The sequence below is a fragment of the Salmo salar genome, chromosome ssa13, assembly GCF_905237065.1.
Source record: "Salmo salar chromosome ssa13, Ssal_v3.1, whole genome shotgun sequence".
Lineage (NCBI taxonomy): Eukaryota > Metazoa > Chordata > Actinopteri > Salmoniformes > Salmonidae > Salmo > Salmo salar.
Window position 1 is genome coordinate 94251711 of NC_059454.1, and position 17699 is coordinate 94269409.

The 17699-nt window shown below is 44.0% G+C and overlaps 1 pseudogene; it reads left to right on the forward strand.

Annotated features, from left to right (window-relative positions):
• Window positions 1-675: 675 nt before the first annotated feature.
• The window catches only part of LOC106568243 (membrane-associated transporter protein-like), a 34991-nt pseudogene continuing 17967 nt past the window's right edge, over window positions 676-17699 (forward strand).

Sequence of the window (17699 nt, forward strand, 5' to 3'; positions counted from 1 at the left end):
GCCACGAAGAAGAAACCAGCCGAAGCAGGGGACGTGGACCTGCGGATGAAACCCTGTTGGAGCGCCTGTTGAATGTAGTCCTCCATGGCCTGGGTCTCTGCCACTGACAGAGGGTAGATGCGTCTGCGCAGAGGTGTAGCACCGGAAAACAGGTCAATGGCACAGTCCCAGGGGTGATGAGGAGGGAAACTGGTAGAGCGAGTCTTGGAGAATACCTCCCTTAGATCTTGATATTCCTCTGTGATGTTGGGCTGGAGGGCAACCACAGGACTCTCAACCAACGTGGAACCACAGGGGACAGGAAAGCAGGTCTTCCGGGCATTAAGGTGACCAGTCGGTGATTCTCATCCTCGATCATGACATGGTAGGGTTGTGGCGCTGAAGCCAAGGTAGGCTGAGGATGATCTTGTGAACTGGTGCACTGGTGCACTGGTGATGAAGGGGATGTTGTCCTGGTGATTGGGCTCAACGGTGAGGGTGAGTGGTTGGGTGATGTGTGTGATGGTTCCGGATCCTAGAGGCCGACAGTCAAGACCTTGAACCGGAAAAGGAGAGAAGAGCAGGTAGGTAGTAATATTGAGAGCAGAGACAAGGGTCTGATCCATAAAGTTACCCGCGGCGCCGGAATCCACTAATGCTGTAGACACAGGGCATGAGGGACAGTCAGCCAGAGTGATGGGTACTAAAGAGTCTAACAGGAAGAGCAATAGATTGAATACTCACTCCTGGTTCAGGGGATGTAACATCACGTGATCATCCATCTACTTTTTTGACCTTGGAATCAGAGTCCTCCCTGCTAATCAAGGGAGTAAACGTAGCTCTTTATTTTTGTGTAGAAAGCCTTAGCATTTTTTTCTGAATCATCGTTGTCCAAAAACGAATGTAGTCCACTGATTTCCCTATCATTTGTGTCAAAGCGGCCATTACCAAACCCTGCAATTAAACCCAGAGTGAAATCAATTGCACTCTTCTGGTCTACTACTGTGCCGGGTTCCAATTAATTCAGTTTCTCTCCTCCTTTGGCCTAAAAAAGGCTAAGCTTTCTGCATCTTGGTTGTTTTGAGTCTGACAAAGCGTTTATATGGCGACTGCTTGGTTAGCTGTAGTTACTTTCCCAATTAGCTGGTGGCTGTATTGAAAGGGCATTTTTCCCAGGGTTTGCAGTGGTCTGTCTATTTGATGGTTATGAGTGCAGGGTCTATAGAAATAGACAGTGTCCCTGGCCCAACCTCAACTACATGACTCCAACTGTAGTTGTTTGCAAGAGGCTTTAGTTGCTTAGTGATGCATTGTCTTCTGTTTCTGGGCATGTGGTGTGGGTGTTTGGTTCTGAATAGGTCGCACCTGACTAATGGTACATTTTCATGTTGCTTCTCAGTACTTGTATTCCGTTTTTGAATGTATCTAAAGTCTGTTCCTCTCCATTAACTGTGTTTCTGTGTAGGAGTTATGGAGAAGCTGGGCATGGGTCCAGAGGAGCTACTGAAGGAGAACCCTCGTCTGTTCTACTCATGCCTCACTGGCTATGGCTTAAGTGGGGCCAAGGCTGCTGGCCATGACATCAACTACCTCGTCATGTCAGGTAGAAACAACTTCACTGGAATAAAACTCATATTATTTCTCTGACTTTCCATCAGTGACATAAGATGTGGAACGGCTTCAGTTAAAAATCAAATATAGGAAAACTTGTGTACCAATATTGAATTTTAAAAGCCTGTTACAGTGCCTTCAGAGAGTATTCACACCCCATTACTTTTTCCACATTTTGTTGTTACAGCCTGAATTTAAAATGGATTAAATTGCTTTAAAAAATATATATATTTACAAATTAATTAAAAATGAAAAGTTAATGTCTTGAGTCAATAACTATTCAACCCTTTCTTCCCTGATTGCTCAGCTCTAGGAAGAGTCTTGGTGGTTCAAAACATTTTCCATATAAGAATGATGGAGGCCACTGTGTTATTGGGCACCTGCAGAAATGTTTTGGTACCCTTCCCCAGATCCGTGCCTCGACACAATCCTGTCTTGGCGCTCTACGGATAATTCCTTTGACCTCATTGCTTGTTTTTTGCTCTGATATACACTGATCTGTGGGACCTTTTATATAGACAGGTGTGTGCATTTCCAAATCATGTCCAATCAATTGGATTTACTACAGGTGGACTCCAATCAAGTTGTAGAAACATCTCAAGGATGATCAACGGAAACTGGATGCACCTGTGCTCTATTTTGAGTCTCATAGCAAAGGGCTGAATACTTTATGCAAAACTTTCTAAAAACCTGTTTTCACTTTGTCATTCTGGGGCATTGTATGTAGATTGATGAGGAAAATGTGTTTATTTACTAAATTTTAGAATAAGGCTGTAACGTAACAAAATGTGGAAAATGTGAAGGGGTCAGAATACTTTCTGAATACACTAAGTTCAGGAGTAAAAATGTGTCACATAATAGGTTGCATGGACTCACGCTGTGTGCAATAATAGTGTTTAACATGATTTTTGAATGGCTACCTCATCGCTGTACCCCACACGTACAATTATCTGTAAGGTACCTCCGTCGATCAGCGAGTTTCAAACACAGATTCAACCACAAAGACCAGGGAAGTTTCCCAATGCCTCGCAAAGAAGGGCACCTATTGGTAGATGGGTAAAAATAAAGCAGGCATTGAATATTCATTTGAGAATGGTGAAGTTATTAATTACACTGTGGATGGTGTATCAATACACACTCACGACAAAGACACAGGCACCATGAGGCCAATGGTGACTTTAAAACAGTTACAGAGTTTAATGGCTGTGATGGGGGAAAACTGAGGATGGATCAACAACTGCATAGTTACTCCACAATACTAACCTAAATGACGGAGGGAAAAGAAGGAAGCCTGTAAAGAATAAAAATATTCCAAAACATTCATCCTGCACTAAAGCCACTAAAGTAATACTGCAAAAAGTGTGGCAAAGCAATTCACTTTTGGTCCTAAATACAAAGTGTTATGTTTGGGACAAATCTAATGCAACACATTACTGAATAATAATACATGGGACTTACATAGCGCTTTTCATGGACCCAACGTGTCTTTACAACTGAGTACCACTCTACATATTTTCAAGCATAGTGGTGGCTGCATCATGTTATGGGTATGCTTGTAATTGTTAAGGACTGGGGAGTGTTTCAGGATAAAAAAAATAAACTGAATGGAGATAAACACTGGCAAAATCCTAGAGGAAAACCTGTTTGTCTGCTTTCCACCAGACACTGGGAGAGGAATTCACCTTTCAGCAGGACACTAACCTAAAACATGAGACCAAATCTACACTAGAGTTGCTTACCAAGAAGACACTGAATGTTCCTGAGTGGCCTAGTTAGAGTTTTGTCTTAAATCTACTTGAAAATCTATGGCAAGACCTGAAAATGGTTGTCTATCAATGATCAACAACCAATTTGACATAGCTTGAAGAAAAAATAATAATGGACAAATGTTTCACAATCTAGGTGTGGAAACTATTAGACTTACCCAGAAAAACTCACAGCTGTCATTTCTGCCAAAGGTGCTTCTACAAAGTATTAACTCAAGATGGTGAATAGATATTTCTGTATGTCAAACATTTCTAAAAACACGTTTTCACTTTGTCAGTGTCGTGTCTTTGGGCACCATTAACTGAAGACATGTTTATCAAAATAACTCCCTGTAATTATTATCACGCGATTAAACTGATTAATTGTTTAACTGTAATTAACTAGGAGATCGGGGCACCAAGGAAAATATTCAGATTACAAAGTTATAATTTTCCTAATATAACTTTCCTATATCATAACATTATATACACTGCTCAAAAAAATTAAGGGAACACTTAAACAACACAATGTAACTCCAAGTCAATCACACTCCAAGTCAACTGTCCACTTAGGAAGCAACACTGATTGACAATACATTTCACATGCTGTTGTGCAAATGGAGTGGACAACAGGTGGAAATTATAGGCAATTAGCAAGACACCCCCAATAAAGGAGTGGTTCTGCAGGTGGGGACCACAGACCACTTCTCAGTTCCTATGCTTCCTGGCTGATGTTTTGGTCACTTTTGAATGCTGGCGGGGCTTTCACTCTAGTGGTAGCATTAGACGGAGTCTACAACCCACACAAGTGGCTCAGGTAGTGCAGCTCATCCGGGATGGCACATCAATGCGAGCTGTGGCAAGAAGGTTTGCTGTGTCTGTCAGCGCAGTGTCCAGAGCATGGAGGCGCTACCAGGAGACAGGCCAGTACATCAGGAGACGTGGAGGAGGCCGTAGGAGGGCAACAACCCAGCAGCAGGACCGCTACCTCCGCCTTTGTGCAAGGAGGAGCAGGAGAAGCACTGCCAGAGCCCTGCAAAATGACCTCCAGCAGGCCACAAATGTGCATATGTCTGCTCAAACGGTCAGAAACAGACTCCATGAGGGTGGTATGAGGGCCCGACGTCCACAGGTGGGGGTTGTGCTTACAGCCCAACACCGTGCAGGACGTTTGGCATTTGCCAGAGAACACCAAGATTGGCAAATTCGCCACTGGCACCCTGTGCTCTTCACAGATGAAAGCAGGTTCACACTGAGCATGTGACAGACGTGACAGAGTCTGGAGACGCCGTGGAGAACGTTCTGCTGCCTGCAACATCCTCCAGCATGACCGGTTTGGCAGTGGGTCAGTCATGGTGTGGGGTGGCATTTATTTGGGGGGCCGCACAGCCCTCCATGTGCTCGCCAGAGGTAGCCTGACTGCCATTAGGTACCGAGATGAGATCCTCAGACCCCTTGTGAGACCATATGCTGGTGCGGTTGGCCCTGGGTTCCTCCTAATGCAAGACAATGCTAGACCTCATGTGGCTGGAGTGTGTCAGCAGTTCCTGCAAGAGGAAAGCATTGATGCTATGGACTGGCCCATCCGTTCCCCAGACCTGAATCCAATTGAGCACATCTGGGACATCATGTCTCGCTCCATCCACCAACGCCACGTTGCACCACAGACTGTCCAGGAGTTGGCGGATGCTTTAGTCCAGGTCTGGGAGGAGATCCCTCAGGAGACCATCCACCACCTCATCAGGAGCATGCCCAGGCATTGTAGGGAGGTCATACAGGCATGTGGAGGCCACACACACTACTGAGCCTCATTTTGACTTGTTTTAAGGACATTACATCAAAGTTGGATCAGCCTATAGTGTGGTTTTCCACTTTAATTTTGTGTGTGACTCCAAATCCCAACCTCCATGGGTTGATAAATTGGATTTCCACTGATTATTTTTGTGTGATTTTGTTGTCAGCAGATTCAACTATGTAAAGAAAAAAGTATTTAATAAGATTATTTCTTTCATTCAGATCTAGGATGTGTTGTTTAAGTGTTCCCTTTATTTTTTTTAGCAGTATATTATATTATATTATAGTATAGGCCGATTATCTTCTGGTTTAAATGGTGAATTTTACCTCGCATCCAGTCTCATTCCAAATGTCGTAAATTGTTGTATCTGCACGAATCCAGCCTTTACTAAAAGTCATCCATACATCAATTGTCTTAAAATCATTTATTTACTAAACTAAGTAATTCACAGAAATTATACAAACAGTTGGTTATCGTTACAAAGCATTGGTGGAGTAATGTGCCCTAGTGGGCTAAACAGGCATGGCGGCCTGTTAAACAAACAAGGGGGGTGGGGGCAGTGGAGAAGGCACACAGAGTTGATAAATATTAACAATTGATATGCTAATCCTTTGCACATGAACACTCACTCATTTGGAAACAATTGCAATCAATATATATATTTACGCTCAGTGTGTCGTCGATCTTCGTTGGAAAGGTCGTTCTGTTGGAGAGTTCTCTCTCTCTTCGTTAGAAAGGGTCTTTCAAAGCGACATTCATTAATGTCGTTATAGAATGGATGTTTCGTCGGTCTTCGCGTTCGATGATATCGAGTACTTAGCTGCAGACTAATAATTAATATCAAAGACTTGTTCTTATTCTGTCGGTATCGATAGTCTAAAAGTTAACCACGTGGTGTAGTTAACTTTCAGTAGAGGAATTAGATGGTCAAACCTATTGGCCAACTCGCCATGGAGTGGAGGCCTGGTCTGAAGAAAGTAAATCAGGGTGGGGGTTTTATACGTGAACATAGGACCAGGCGTCATGTGACAAGCCTGTTCTGTCTGTGTCCCTGGGGGGCGTGCCGATGACTGATTTAAGCTTTGAACAGAAATACATTCTATCACATTAACATCAGTACATAGCTTCTCAACGTATTCCAAATAGCTTTATCCTTATTAATACATTTTATACAACCATTTAGATGCAAGTCCCATAGCTGAGGCTATTATATAAACAGTATTATGGTAATATGGCTATATTGTCTCTTCTGAGTATCACAAAATTGTACCAAGCGGACCAGTTCATAGCTGGATTCTTCACCGATCTTTTATACCTTCTCCAGAACATAAATGTCGTTCGGTTCCCCAATTCTGTGAGTTGGAAGAATTTCCTTTGTCTCTCTATGAAACCCCTCTGTGTCTCAACTAGGCCAGGCGGCAGGACATTCTCCTTTAGAATTTTACGACCCCTTCACACAGGGCCTGGGTGGGGGGAGGTAGGTTGGGGGATTGGTGCAAGGGGGAGGGGTCAACTGTCCTCCCTGTACTCAAAGAGGGCAACGTCATGACATTAGTATTGGGTATTGTGAAAAGATGGGTGAGAGAATTTTAGAGAATTCAAGCTGTAGCACAATAAAATGTGGAATAAGTCAAGGGGTAATGATGTGCCCTTTAATATGGAACACAGGGAAGATTCAATTAATCAGATTTTTAGCCCACTTAACCCAAAAATGTAATGTCACCATCGTTGTAAAGCCCTAGTTACTTTGTTGCTTTGACAAAGTCGTTTCTGAAGACTATAATTTATTTTGCGTGATTAGTGATTCATTTACATTTCCCCTTATAACCTGTTAAGTGAACTGAACTCTGGTTTTAAAATGGTGAAATTATATGTGCAAAAGAAACAATTAAATGTTTTTGTTTTGTGGTGGAAAACTGAGCAGGTTGAGCATAACACATCAACCCTGTTAACTATAGATAGATAGGCTAGAAATGTTTTAAGAATACATTTTTTGGGGAAGCTTGCATTCAATTGCCCCTCCATTCCCCCTGTCACAATGGGAGTTATGGTGGATTTAAGATGAAAACTTCAACCCTGTTCATTTAATTGCCACTTACTATAGCCATGTTTCTATGCGTTTTAACGTGCTCTTTATGACAGAATGTAAACATTTGGTGAAATAACGTTTTTTTTTGGGGGGGGGGATTTACATTGCCCAAAAGGCACTTTATTGGTGGAATGACCCATCTTTTAAACTCAGGCTAATTCAAACCTATTGTTATTAATAATGTATCATATTTCAATTATCATCTGGTATATAATTGAAGGCTATAAATTCAATGACTATGGTTTATTATGTAGCTAATGACTTTCCATTACACTAGACGTTTATTTTAGATAATTTACAGCTTCCTTTCTATGTACTGTACCATTGTCCATACAGACATAAAGGTATCTCCCTCCAATTCTGCCTCGCTTACTCCATGTATTCCCCTCCTCTTGTGTCAGGCTTGTTGTCCATGCTGGGTCGGAGCCATGAGAAGCCCTACGCTCCTCTGAACCTGGTGGCAGACTTTGCGGGCGGGGGTCTGACGTGTGCCTTCAGGGTGGTCCTGGCCCTGCTGGAGAGGACCAAGTTGTGCAGAGGGCAGGTCATTGATGCCAGCATGGTGATAACGAGATCAGCCCAGTTGAGGTCTAAGCAGATCACAACCCTCAGTCCACTTCTACACCCACAGTGCTGTTCTCAGTACACCTACAGTAAATGCTTTCTAAAGACCAATAGTGAAATAATGTTCTGTAGCTCCAGGTACATCTGTATAATGCATATCATAAGACGATAGACATACTGGTTTGTACGTTGCAGCATATTGTTTTTTGCCTAAAGAATGTCGTAGGATATAATGTTTATTTAATAGAAGAAAACTCTGAACCAGGGCCCTCAACAACAACAACAGAAACTTCCAAACTTTTTTCTCTGCTCCTGAAACCTGAACACTGCTCAGACATGGAAATCACAATCACAACACAATCAGCACGTCTTGTGGTGAGCTAAGTACAATCCCCCTCCACACTGCAAAATCACAGATCAATTTCATCTTTTAAAAAACATAGCACCACAAGTAAAAAATACTGTGATATTTTTATGCACTCATATGTACAGTAGCATGTGCATTTTAGAGAGATTCTCCGGTACTTTTGTATACTTTTTAGCCAGCAGTTCTGAAAGTAGTGCCCACGAGCCAAAAGTGGTCCCCGAAAAATGTTTACTAGGTCACATATGTGCAACACGTCATTTCTCTCTCTCTCCAACCACTGAGCCGTTGGGTCCGCCCTGCAACCAACCTCATTGGGTAACGCTGGGCAGGCCTTGTGCTAGCTGTCACTCAAATGCGATTGGCTAGAACTTCAATTGCTAGGGTGCTGGCCCACGTGGGGAGAAATATAGGAAAAATAGTGAGGCACAGCTTCAAGAAAACGGTCGCTTTTAAACTAGGGATTTCATGGCTAATTCAGGTATGTCATTCATTCTGCTCATAGATAATGCATGTATTAACTACACATTGGCTACAAATAGGTGGGATGTAGGATGTGCTCAAGGTTTGGTTTTATTGACTTTTGCCGCAGCTCACTGTCATATTTTATATGTTGGTAGAGCCCTAGACGCTATGCCGCCTGAAGCCCCATTTCTATTTTTCAATGAATATATTAACCTCCCCTCCATGATCGCTGTAAACAACATTACGTTTGCTTGTACTTTCTTTTTCCTCCAGGGTTTGTGGGCACTTTTCCAAAGATAGAGGGGCTGATGCGGTTTCTTCTCTCTTCTAATTATTTGTCCCGTTTTCTAGAAGACCCTCTCAGAGGTAACGGATGTAGCCACTATGCAGAGTCTCCCTGTCATGACTTTAGTAAGCTGTGGGTAGACAGAGGCCTTGTTCTTCCACCAGCTCAGAGGATCTGCAGATCTTTGGAGGAGGGGCTCCTCCAAATAGGATCAGACCTCCATTATGGCATCTGCTGAGGGATTCCTTCGTGCTGCATCCCCAGTTGCTCTCTCGTCAAACAGCAGACGTTTGTGGCAATACTGCTGGTGCTTCTACTCCATCTGATCCCTCTTCTTCCTGTTGCCCTGGTTCCTGAGCCAGCTGACTGATGGGACTGTCCCTTCCTGCTGCTGAGGTTATTCTTTGAAGAGCCTCATCAATCGCTCTGGCGTCACTGAAGGCTAACATCTTAAATCTGGGGTCAAGTGCAGCGGTTTCTGATAGCACGTGACTATATTCCATTCTGTGGAACTTTCTGTCCATTGATGAACATAGGGTGTCCAACTCTGTCACATGTCCTGTGGTTACATTTGCTTCTCTCTGGCGGCTGGCTGTGATTCGCTGCAGACCCTTACACAGGAGTATCATTTTTGAGGCTGTCACATAGCTGAAAAGAGAGAACAGTAACTTATTAGTTCAGGTTCATGTTTTGTCTACTGATACTACATTCTCATCTGCAGCTCATATACATATATAATGCTGGATGAAATAATGATGTATTAATAACTGCTTACTGTACCTCTCTCCACTGATCTCCACAGTGACCTGCTCAAAGGGTTCCAGGACTCTGCACACCTCCTCCACCTCCCATTCCTCTTGGGTCAGAGCATCAACAGGTGCATTGACAATGGCCAGGGTAGAGATGATGGCATCCTTTGACTCAAGAAACCGCTTCAACATATAAAATGTTGAATTCCACCATGTAGTGCAGTCTTGTTTAGGCCTTAGCTCAGGCATCCCCATCATTCGTTGTGTAGACTTTCGTTTTTCAGCACCTACTGTGCTCCTGTGGAAGTATTCCACAGCTGCTTTCGCTTTGTCCACAGTGGGCTTCATCACCTTCAGAGCATCTCTTACAATCAAGTTGACTGTGTGGGCAAGACATTTTGGTTGTGTTAGCTGCATTGTCGCTAACACAACAGACCACTTTTCCATCTACTTGCCATTCTCTGGCCACTCTCAACAGTTCCTCTGCCATGTTCTCTGAGGTATGTCTGTCGCTGAACTCAAAGCAGTCCAGAAGACAGGTAGACATCGAAAAATCTTCAAATAAGTGACATGTAACCGACATGTAAGAAGTGGTTACCCTTGATGTCTAGCGGTCAGTGGTAAGGCAAACTGCAGTATATTTTTTTACTCTTTCCCGCACTGAAGTCTGTGTGCTCTCGTACAGTTGTGGAATAAGTGATTTTCAAAGGGTTTTCCTGCTTGGAATTCTGTACATTGGAATTAGACTATTGCTATAACTTCTAAAACCTCTGTCCTCCACGATTGGAAATGACTGGAAATCGGTGGCAATCATTTTAGCCAATGCAATATCAATTTGGGCTTGTTTTTCTACTGACATAGACTGGTCCATAGAAGACTGCGTTGCTGTGGGTCGTGGAGTAGGCCTACTTGACTGAGTGGATACATCTCCACGTGTGGAGGTGCTGGCTCCACCACTATCACTAGCAAGCCCGCTAGTTTCTCAAAGCTCCGCTATAGCTAGCTTCACAGTTGGGTGCATAGTTTGCATATGCCGGTGTAGGTTGTGCGTAGAACCGGCTGTATATGAGATTTTATTTTGGCAAATTCTACACTGTGCTCTAACATTGTCTACATTATTAAAATACATCCAAATGCTACTGTGCTTCTGACTCATTTTCCAACTGTTGTTTTCACAGCTGGCCTTCCTCTCTCTCCTCAGCTGCTAAGTCTGTGACTGAGTGAGTTGGCTCGGCCCTCCCTCACGCATCTTTGGTTCATTGGTTGACACTGCGTGTCTGATTGACAGGAACAACAGGTGAGGCTGTTAGTCTGAGCAGACAGTCAGAACGAATGTGTGCGCTTAAGCATTTAGGCCTATATTATTATTATATATTTTTTTGTTCTTTGAATTAGTTCATTCTTGTGAGCGGACCAAGTAATTTGGCGTCACTCTAAAGCAGAAAAGTGGAATAAACGAGTCAGGAGTTGGTTTCTTGATTGAACAAAGTTCTCTATTGAGGGATTTTGGTCAATACAAACACTCCAACATAATTAATAAAAATCTCCCAAGGAAAAACATACATCTTCTTTTCCAGATGAAACAGGAACACAATACGATTATCTTTAACCTGTTTGGGATAGGGGGCAGTATTTTCACGGCCGGATAAAAAACATACCTGATTTAATCTGGTTACTACTCCTGCCCAGAAACTAGAATATGCATACAATTAGTAGATTTGGATAGAAACCACTCTAAAGTTTCTAAAACTGTTTGAATGGTGTCTGTGAGTATAACAGAACTCATATGGCAGGCCAAAACCTGAGAAGATTCTATACAGGAAGTGCCCTCCGTTTGAGGGTGGAATATGCTTGTACATATCTGTTGAACCTGATATAACCGACACAAGTCCTTCATCAACCGGTACATGAACGGGGTTCCCTGATCAGTTGGGATCGTCTTGGGAAGGCCCACCCGAGAGAACATCAGGAACAATTCCTTGGCAATTCCCTTTGACGCCATGTTACGCAGGGGTATGGCCTCTGGGAACTTGGTAGCGTAATCTACGACCACTAGGATGTACTCGTGTCCTCTAGCGAATTTTGGGAGGGGTCCCACGAGGTCCATAGCTATGCGTTCAAAGGGGGTCTCTATACAGGGGAGAGGAATCAAAGGGTTACGTAGGTGTGGCCGTGGGGCTGTACGCTGACATTGATCACACGTCCTGCAATACCTGGCCACGTCCCGGGTGACACGGGCCCAATAGAATCTCTGCATGATGCTGTCGATAGTTTTGTCCTGTGCCAGGTGTCCTCCTAGGACGTGGGAATGGGCTAACTGTAGGACTGTATCCCTGTATGGTCTAGGCACCATTAGTAATTCCTGGTTTCCCCCCCTTCGTTGCATGTGTATAACCCTTCGCAGGTGTCTTCATCGGTGGTTTCCTGGAATATCTGTCGTAAACGTTGGGTCGCTATTTCTTCCTCTGCTCCAGAGGACGAGGTCGAGGCTACGTCTCCTTGAAGGACTACTACCTCGGGCTTGGATTTAGTTTTTTTCTTCCTTCCTGTCCCCCTTCTTCCCGTGCATAACGTCATCTGCCGAAGCTCTTTATATAGGGGACAGTCTCTCCCGATCAATAATGGCACCTTCAGCTGGGGTACTTTCCCTGCCCTGACTGTACACCTTCCTTTCGAAGTGAGAATAGACAGATTCACGGTGAGGTAATAGTGGGTGTCTCCATGGATACAGGACACAGCTACTTTGTCTGGTAGCAGTGTTGTGGAGGTCACCAACCGCTCCTCTACTAACGTAACCATACTTCCCGAGTCGAGAATGGCTACCACATCTTGTCCTTCTACTCGAACCGGAATCTCTGGGGCTGGGGCTATTTCTGCTAACCAACAGTGTTGAGCCTGCCCTCTCGAACCGGGATGCTTTGGGATGGGCAGCGGACTCCGTGACCTTGGACTCGTCCTTGTTAGAACATTGTGGGGCATAATGGTCTGGAGACTGACATTTATAACACCGCCCTGCTGGGTGGGGGACGACTTCTCCCACCTCCGGAGGGTTTGGACGTTTCGGTGGCGGACGCACCGGGGTGAGTCGTGGTACGGGATTTGTAGAATCCTTCCGTTCCTCCTTGACACCTTTTAACAACTCCCCTTTAGATCAGTATGTTTCTACTGCCTGGGCTATGTCGTCGGCTGACAATGGGTTGGCTTGCCCCACGACCCTTTTTAAGTCATTGGGTAATTCCCTCAATATCTTGTCCACTACGAGGGTCTTGATTACATGTCCTACCCCCTTTCCGGGTTCCAGCCACTGTTTCGTCAGTTGTATTAGTGCGAAGATCTGGGCACGGATGGGTTGGTCAGCCGTATAGGTCCATTGATGGAACTTTACGGCTCTATCTCTGGCAGTCAGCTGGTACCGGGACAGGATCTCGGTTTTTAGTCGCCCATAGTCCGCAGCTTCGTGGGAATCCAGGTCAAATATATATATTACTACGAAGTTGCTTAGCAGCTAGAAGCAGAGTTGTCATGTCTGTCGGCGCCATCTTCTTCATTACATATGAAGGCGTCCTACGCCGAAACGTAAGCCTGTTTGTTTGTCCCGTGAATAAAACTCAGATCAATGCAGGCACAGAGTTCTCCTTTTTCTTTATTTTCCTGGATAGTCGCCCGTTGAAGTGTTCTGGAGTAAGGAATATATATATTGTGGCAAAGAAGGGGGTCGAGTGATAAATGGCAGATATGTGAGGGCAGAACTAATAAACGGGCTCTGCCCGATCACTAAACTGACCACCCCGATCAGAACTACAGATCACAAAATGGCCGACTGCCAAAACTACAATTCCCAAAAGCAAGGGGAACCCTCAGAAGGTGGAGCCGACCCACAGATAAAAGGTCAAGAAAAACCAGGAAGAGAGAGAGAGGGCGGGAAGGATCTATGAACCATAGAGAAAGAGAAAATCTACATTGGCTGGATTTACCGTGTACGAGCTGGACTGTTTTGGACTTACCTATTGGCGTTTAGACCTGGACCTACCGAGAACCAGATTTGTGTACCGAACCCTGCTATCCTTGACCTTACCTGCGGCCTGGGTGGACCAGGACAGCGAAACAAACACACAGGTACTGTCATGTTTGAAAGAACTTTCATTCTGGGCTGACTTTGGTGACAGTTTCCCACTTAATTTGTGACAAACGCTCCTAACTTTGAAGAGGTTTGCCACACCACAAAAAAAAAAAAACCTGACTCCCCTTTGGAGTGCTAACTAAACTTTTTTTAATTTAAAAAATAATAATTCTACCTAACCAGCGGTATGCTTAATCCAGTGCCCACATTCTCCACCACGTGTGGCAAACCTCTTCAAAGTTAGGAGCGTTTGTCACAAATTAAGTGGGAAACTGTCACCAAAGTCAGCCCAGAATGAAAGTTCTTTCAAACATGACAGTACCTGTGTGTTTGTTTCGCTGTCCTGGTCCACCCAGGCCGCAGGTAAGGTCAAGGATAGCAGGGTTCGGTACACAAATCTGGTTCTCGTTAGGTCCAGGTCTAAACGCCAACAGGTAAGTCCAAAACAGTCCAGCTCGTACACGGTAAATCCAGCCAATGTAGATTCTCTTTCTCTATGGTTCATAGATCCTTCCCGCCCTCTCTCTCTCTTCCTGGTTTTTCTTGACCTTTTATCTGTGGGTCGGCTCCACCTTCTGAGGGTTCCCCTTGCTTCTGGGAATTGTAGTTTTGGCAGTCGGCCATTTTGTGATCTGTAGTTCTGATCGGGGAAGCCAGTTTAGTGATCGGGCAGAGCCCGTTTATTAGTTCTGTCCTCACATATCTGCCATTTATCACTCGACCCCCTTCTTTGCCACTATATATACTGCTCAAAAAAATAAAGGGAACACTTAAACAACACATCCTAGATCTGAATAAAAGAAATAATCTTATTAAATACTTTTTTCTTTACATAGTTGAATGTGCTGACAACAAAATCACACAAAAATAATCAATGGAAATCCAATTTATCAACCCATGGAGGTCTGGATTTGGAGTCACACTCAAAATTAAAGTGGAAAACCACACTACAGGCTGATCCAACTTTGATGTAAAAGTCAAAATGAGGCTCAGTAGTGTGTGTGGCCTCCACGTGCCTCTATGACCTCCCTACAATGCCTGGGCATGCTCCTGATGAGGTGGCGGATGGTCTCCTGAGGGATCTCCTCCCAGACCTGGACTAAAGCATCCGCCAACTCCTGGACAGTCTGTGGTGCAACGTGGCGTTGGTGGATGGAGCGAGACATGATGTCCCAGATGTGCTCAATTGGATTCAGGTCTGGGGAACGGGCGGGCCAGTCCATAGCATCAATGCCTTCCTCTTGCAGGAACTGCTGACACACTCCAGCCACATGAGGTCCAGCATTGTCTTGCATTAGAAGGAACCCAGGGCCAACCGCACCAGCATATGGTCTCACAAGGGGTCTGAGGATCTCATCTCGGTACCTAATGGCAGTCAGGCTACCTCTGGCGAGCACATGGAGGGCTGTGCGGCCCCCCAAAGAAATGCCACCCCACACCATGACTGACCCACCGCCAAACCGGTCATGCTGGAGGATGTTTCAGGCAGCAGAACGTTCTCCACGGCGTCTCCAGACTCTGTCACGTCTGTCACTTGCTCAGTGTGAACCTGCTTTCATCTGTGAAGAGCACAGGACGCCAGTGGCGAATTTTCCAATCTTGGTGTTCTCTGGCAAATGCCAAACGTCCTGCACGGTGTTGGGCTGTAAGCACAACCCCCACCTGTGGACGTCGGGCCCTCATACCACCCTCATGGAGTCTGTTTCTGACCGTTTGAGCAGACACATGCACATTTGTGGCCTGCTGGAGGTCATTTTGCAGGGCTCTGGCAGTGCTTCTCCTGCTCCTCCTTGCACAAAGGCGGAGGTAGCAGTCCTGCTGCTGGGTTGTTGACCTCCTACGACCTCCTCCACGTCTCCTGATGTACTGGCCTGTCTCCTGGTAGCGCCTCCATGCTCTGGACACTACGCTGACAGACACAGCAAACCTTCTTGCCACAGCTCGCATTGATGTGCCATCCTGGATGAGCTACACTACCTGAGCCACTTGTGTGGGTTGTAGACTCCGTCTCATGCTACCACTAGAGTGAAAGCACCGCCAGCATTCAAAAGTGACCAAAACATCAGCCAGGAAGCATAGGAACTGAGAAGTGGTCTGTGGTCCCCACCTGCAGAACCACTCCTTTATTGGGGGTGTCTTGCTAATTGCCTATAATTTCCACCTGTTGTCTATTCCATTTGCACAACAGCATGTGACATTTATTGTCAATCAGTGTTGCTTCCTAAGTGGACAGTTTGATTTCACAGAAGTGTGATTGACTTGGAGTTACATTGTGTTGTTTAAGTGTTCCCTTTATTTTTTTGAGCAGTGTATATATATATATTACAATTGTAGTAATAGTGTTCCTCTAATTGCTTCAGTAGTTAATTAATTTTCCTGAGAACATCTTCCATCTACTGTAAGCCCTGTTGACTCATTAAGGGTTTGTCCTGTACCATTCAATTGTAATTGTGTTAATGGCAATATGTCATTACGAGACTAAGGGCAAACAGAAGGAGGAGGAGAGAGTGATGACCCTTGACTGTAAGTACTCTTTCCTATTAGTCATAATATTGACCTAAGGTTAATGATGATTCTACATGATTGTGTCAATGTGCCTCTGAATTGTCTTGGTATGATATTCTCAGGTTTTTACTGAGCTGCCTGTATTTTATCTATCATTTTTGAAAGATAAATGGGCACCTTTATTAATAATATTTTTTGACAATTTGTATTAAAATACTTTAAGGTTATGTTTCTTGATTATTTAGCTGTGTAGTACTACTGTTAGAACAATGTAATGCATGATGTTCTGAAGCCTATAATGCTATTTGATTATATAATTATCACCCCAAACTGTAGCTTTAGGGCAGGAATATAATTGCTACATGCATAAACTATATAACAATCAACAAGTTGTAAACTGATAATATACTAAGGATTTTCATCTACAATGGATGGAAACCTTTTCTAATTTCCCCCATTTTTTTTTATTATACTACTTAGAGATGGATAATGTAAAGTTTCACCTCCCTCCTAATCTGATTCCATTGGATTAGGAGCCACCTGTTGGAATTCCGGAATCCCATTTCACATTCCCTGCTTTGAGCATATCCTTCATAGAGTATAATGTAACTACTACTATTAAGATTACCACTGCTTTGCCTTTCCACCTTTATAAACCATAACATTTAATATAATTCTAAAACTGCAGAGTAAATACTGACCTTGAATACATTTTTCTTCTGCACATTATCAGTTTTGACATGCCAAACAGGGCATAAAGGAAACTAAATTACCATAGAGATGGTGTGTTTGTACACAATCTCACTGTTTCAAGTGCAACTAGCATAATGTATCTACTGTAGCCTGATGGAATTGTCTTCTGACGAGTGGCGTCACTCCTACGCATTGCTCGTCTCTCACTGTATCTGACACAAGACAATGACCTGATGAACCACCTTGATAAGAATGTTCGCTTCATCCATAAAGGTAAGTCAAAGACCGTAGAGGTTGTGTTTGAAGTACAATTATACTGTTTTAAATGCCTCTAGCATAACTCATCAATGTGGTCCCTCATGGTTAGTTAAGAATGTTCACTTCCTCCCCTCAAAGTAGTCTATCTATTGTCCCCTCAAACAAGTGACCGTATTGTAAGAATATTTCGAAGATAAATACACAACGCAGAGGACGAGAGGTCAATAGAGTACTAACAATCAATGGAAATAGTGTTTTTTTCTGTAATATCAATGGGTCAGAGACATGGGAGGATTTCAGTCCTGGACTCCTAGATACATGACAAGTTCTCATTGGTCCAAATTGTTTATACGTTGAACCTGAAATAGGATACTTGTTATTTGGCCATTGGCCCAGTTTTACTGCAAGGAATTCTAATTGGTCAACCACAGGCTAGGGCTGGGTTATAAAGTACATCCGGTCCCTTTGTTCTGTGG